This window comes from Neolamprologus multifasciatus, chromosome 16, assembly GCF_963576455.1.
Source record: "Neolamprologus multifasciatus chromosome 16, fNeoMul1.2, whole genome shotgun sequence".
NCBI classification, from domain to species: Eukaryota; Metazoa; Chordata; class Actinopteri; order Cichliformes; family Cichlidae; genus Neolamprologus; species Neolamprologus multifasciatus.
The window spans coordinates 30,373,083-30,378,748 of NC_140454.1; positions in this window are offsets into that span (position 1 = coordinate 30,373,083).

Genomic DNA, 5,666 nt, shown 5'->3' on the forward strand with positions numbered 1-5,666 from the left:
GCAGCTTGTGGGGATAGGTTAATTGGTTAATCCAAATTGCCCATAGGTGTGAATGCGGGAGTGAATGTGAGCGCGAATGGTTGTCTGTCCCTGTGTGTTGGCCCTGCGACAGACTGGCAACCTGTCCAGGGTGTACCCCGCCTCTCGCCCTATGACAGCTGGAATAGGCTCCAGCTCCCGCGACCCTGAAAAGGATAAGCGGAAGGAAATGGATGGATGGATGGCATTTTATTGACTTTTGTTGACTTATTTTCATAGTTTTGTCCGTGGTGCAACTTTTTTCAAGTCCAATGAAGGGCTGTTCTCAGATGTTATTGCTACCATGTATATGCCTATAACGTGTCCTCCCCCACATACTGGGAAGTTGTCATCACCTCATCCAACCTGCTGAACAGACAGTCTTCAAGTTAAAAGAGCAACAAGAGTGAACAATTGAGGTTTAGAGGTGTGGCAGACTCTCAATGATAACATGAGTGTGAGACTTGTCTTTCTTCTGATTGGGTGCCCCTCGTAGACAGAACAGCAGTGGGGGGGGGGGGGGGGATCTGTGCTCATGGTAAAAGTTGTGTGTCTTCGTTCACTCTCATAGATCTATATGGAGAAAGCGCTCTCTGTGTGAGAGCTAGGCTTTTAAGTATAACAGGCTCACGCTCACTTTCATTACTTAACTGTGTTTCTTTTATTTAGACAAGCTATTTGGTTCAGTTTACACATCTCAAGGAGGAAAGGCTCAAACATGGAATGGGTTGAAACGGACTCTTTCTGAATGTGAAATCACAATTTGCTCAGATTAAAATAACATTTGATTCAACAGATCAAAGACGTGTTCACATAAGTCTGTCATAAAGACCAACCTTACTGATTTTGATCTCTTTATAACCATTCTATTAAAGATTTCATCCTTCACACACCTACGTTTTAATAGTCTGAGTCAAAAGTAAAATCTTTTCACTAGAAAATTCACTGCTCCATTTCTGCAGTGGTTCCCTTTGAAACTGCAATCAATAAATATTAATTTAATTAAAAAGGCTAATTTTGTATGATACCCTCATACTTTGATTAACTCAAACAGTTGCAGTCATATATTGAGTTCAGGAGGACACCAAAATAGATTTTCTTTCACAGAATAAGGACTATGGATTCTGTCCTATGAAGATTTCACTGAAGTTACATTTAAAAACGATTTTTATTAATAGTCATATTGACCTCCAGCATGAGCAGGAGCTGTCACAGTGGCTGTGTATGTATAACCTTTTCACTCCTGGTCACTGTCCAGCCCATTTACATTCCCAGGGCACAAGTATGTAAAAGGTGTCCGGATTTCACTATAGAGATACAAGTCTAGCCCTGCAGTGAATTAGAGACCGGTCCAGGATATATCCGAGTCTCTCCCTGTGACAGCCTGTCTTTTAACCAAAACTGAATTCTTGAATAGTTTTTGGTTTCTGAACTTTAACAGTAAGACATTGACTGTGATGTCCTTACTGAGAAAATGAGCAATCTGGCATATTTTAGATTAAAAAAAAGAAAGGAAAAACAAAATTCAATATTCTAAATATCCATTAAGTGGGCAAAAAGTATCCAAATAGACCTGGCCCTGTGTGAAAAAGCAATTGTCCCTAAACCTAATAACCGGTTGTGCCACTGTTGGCAGCAAGAATTGCAATCAAGCATTTGTGATAACTGCGTTTTTCACATTGCTGTGGAGGTATTTTGGTGCATTCTTCGAAGAATTATTTTAATTCAGCCACAAAGGAGGGTTTTTGACAATGAAAGATCTATTTAAGATCCTTGGGTTATCTTATAAAAGTTATAATATAATCTCAACAGAAAGCCTTTTTAAACAGAAAGGTTTTTAATGGCGTCCACAGAGTCACCTAAACATAGCATGAGTTCTAGATTATTCCAAAGCCTCGGTGCCACTGACTGAAAAGCCTCTGTCCCTGTTAGTTTGGTTTTTTATTACTATTTAAAAGGTGATTGTTTGGCCAGGGGAAACTGTGTGTGTATATTTACAATGCTGACGGCGCCTGTCATATCAGCAGTATTTCCTTCGATGACACTCGCCTTCTGTTTAGAAACAGCTGACTCCCACTCTCACAGCATCTGTTTCAAATTCCCCAACATCTCCAGTCTACACAAATGTCTTCAGCTACCCCTCATTTCTGCGTATTCGCAGAAAATAGGTGCAAAAGCAAGGTTTGTGCAATTCTAATGGACTTGAAGGTCAATATTTGGCATAACCACCTTTATTCTTCAACAAAGTGAACTCTTTCCCTGAAGTTTTTCTTGTAATTTCTTTAAGTATTCGTTCTCCAGGAATATTTCTCCAGGCTTCTTGAAGGACGTTCAAAGCTCTTCTTTGTAAGATGGCTATTTTTCCCCTTCCTTTCTCTGTCAAGGTGATCCCACACTGCCTTAATACTATTGAGACCCAGTTATGGACAGGTTAACCTATAACTGAATCCATAAGCAGCTGTGCTTTTACAGCAGTGGCAGTGTCTTTTTCATAAATTGCTGTAAAATGAAGCCACAACCACTCAGATGCTTCCCAGATGGTTTTGTAAAGTGGATCACATCCTGAACCTACTTTTCTGATCTCATATTTCCATCAATTCTGACAAGGTCTCCAACACCACTGGCTGAAATGTACCCCAAAACCATGACAGAGCCTCCAGCATGTTTTACAGATGGCCATAGTCTCTTGTTGTTGTACTTCTCCCCTTTTATGTACAGTACTGTATACTGTATAGGTCCCATCCTTTCTTAGTATCATAGCCTTGGGTTTCCTATCTATTATTTTAGTTTGTGTTTTTCTAGTCTTTGTCTTTTCTTGTCTTTCTCCCTGTGTCATCGATGTGTTAGTTTCTCAAGCTTCCCAGCCAGGTCAACTTTGACATGAGAGTGCCAAACTCAAAAAGAGTGCAAGAGCTGGTGAAAGCAGCCAGAGCCAGCTCAGGCTTAACTAACTGGAGTACCTTACAGTGTGTACAATCAGTGCTCATAACGCCAACTCCTCCTGAAGTAATTACATACAATCTGGGGGATTGTTACCAATCAGTGGAGGAAGTTTCAACAAGCACTGAGTAGTTTAGCACTATATCACTGCTCAATGTCAAAGGCAAGATTTTTTTTTTACCATCTTGTCAAGTCAAGTGACAGACTTCTTGCTCAAGTGCAAGTAGAATGACATTGTAAAGTGGTGGGACTCCAGGGACACCAGGATGCCTTAAACGACCGTGGCTCAGGGGGGAAGCGCATCTGTAACCGGAAGGTCGCCAGTTCGATCCCTGGGCTCTCTGTCCTGGTCGTTGTGTCCTTGGGCAAGACACTTTACCCTACCGCCTACTGGTGTTGGCCAGATGGCGCGATATGGCAGCCTCGCTTCTGTCAGTCTGCCCCAGGGCAGCTGTTGCTACAACCGTAGCTTGCTTCCACCAGTGTGTGAATGTGAGAGTGAATGAATAGTGGCATTGTAAAGCGCTTTGGGTGCCTTGAAAAGGCATAGAGATCCAGCCCATCGGACAAAATAAAAAAGCAAATCTGGTTGAGCCTTCCTGCCATCTCTGTCCAGGGAGGGGCATGGTCAACAAGTTGCCCGAAGGCCCAAGGCGATAGTCACTATCGGTGTAGTGCCATGACCAGGTGCTGAAGGCGGTGGCTGAGAGCACCTCATTAATAACAAGCAGACATCAGCCCTACCACAAAGCATCTTTTGTTCACTGAGGCAGGAGAGCAGCTGAAACAACAGAATAGAGCAGAATAGAGGCCTGCTCTTCAGCTCACATGACTGGCAGCTAATGGTCGATCTCACCAAGCAACTCATCAATCAGATGTTGTCATTCTGTCAGAGAACTTAAAACAATTTGCCCTGAATTGACTGTACCCTGGCAGGAGGAGGAGACCTTTAAACGGAAGGTGGCCAAGTTCCAGGGACGCCTGGAGGATTGCCAGAAAACATTCAATTCAATTCAGTTCAGTTTTATTTATATAAAGCCAAATGTGCTTTATATTGTAAAGTAAGCCCCCTGCAATAATGCAAAGAAAATCCCAACAATCAGACGACCCCATGTGAGCAAGCACTTGGTGATGGTGGGAAGGAAAAACTCCCTTTTAACAGGAAGAAACCTCCAAGAGAACAAGGCTCAGGGAGGGGCGGCCATCTGACATGAGGTGTTGGGACAAAGACAGGACAAAAGACATGCCGTGGAGTTTGATAATAACTAATGATTGAATGCAGAGTGGTGTACACACAGAGAGTGAAAAGAGATAAGAAAAAATGCTCAATGAGTAGTTGAGTTGCCCCCAGCAGCCTATTGAGGCAAGAGAGGGTTCAGGGTCACCTGATCCAGCCCTAACTATGAGCTTAGCAGGGTTGCTGAGCAGAATCCAATCCTGCTGAGGTAGACGGCAGAAGCTCTGCTGGATACTACAGAGTCCCTATCCTGCTGGGCATGAGGGGCTTCTCAGAAGTATAGCCATCAAGACTGCAACAAAAGCAGCAGCAGAGAGCTTCCCGGTGCTGCTTTGGATCAAGAGAGATGATCTATCGCTAAAAGCTGTTGGGACGCAGGTTGAGACTTGATCAACCCTTGCTAGGTTGCCTAGGCAAAGGTGTACGATCCCACTGATTCCACTGAACCTAGGAAACATAGGTGATGATGTGTTTCCATGCATCTGTAGGATATATTTTTCACGTCTTTCCTAAATTCAGATGGGCTAAATACATTTATATTTAATAAAGTTTAGCCAGCAATTCATCCTTTTCCATTTACGGGATGATGTATAGTCTGCCAAACTTTAGAGGTGATCCAATGGATCCAATCCAATGAACCTGCTAGTTTTCACACATCAGAAATGCTAGAATGGATCCCGTTTAGCCTTGCTATGTTTTCTTTTTTTTCTTGCGTAGACTATTGTGAAACATTGTCATGAGCCAGGCAGCCTGTTTTTCCCCCTTTGCTCTCTTTCGCTCAAGTAGAGTTGATGGCTGGCCGTTCCTTCCCAGCCCACCTGCTGGTGGATCCTCTGTTTTCCCAGGCTTCAGCAGCCACACCTGTCTCTCATCTCCTCATCTGTGAAGTAGTATTTAAAGACCAGCTTGTGCCTCCAGCCTCTAACAGATTGTTGTTGCTGCTGTGGTTGTAATTGACTCCATGCTGAGTACTAGTTCTTGTTTCATGTCCCGCGTAACCTTGCTCTCTTATCTGTCTCCAGTGAAAGGATGGCTGAAGTTATTCCCAAATCTCTCAATATCCTAACTTGGAAAGCAATTAATACCATTTCCTTAAAAAAATACAGTCAACTTTGGAATAAAAACCGCCATATTATCAGTTTTGCTTCTTGTTTTCGCTCCTTGTGTTCCCAGTTGCTGTATCTCTTAAAACTGCTGCAAGTCTCTGGCTCCAGCTCTTTGAGTATAATCATGTGGTAATTATGAAATTTATAAAGCTTTTCATCTCATGGAACATTTTTTCACTAAATGTTTCTGCAGTTTTAACCAAACCATTTTGACCAGAGAAAATGACCTCAGTTTCAACTCTTATTTTTCAGCAGTTTTCAGCTCGAGCGGAGATGAATGCTGTTGAAAATAAGCAGAGGGTCTAATGAAGGACAAACTGTTTACAGCTGTCTACAATTTAAGGAGAGGGCAAGCATTTGTGACG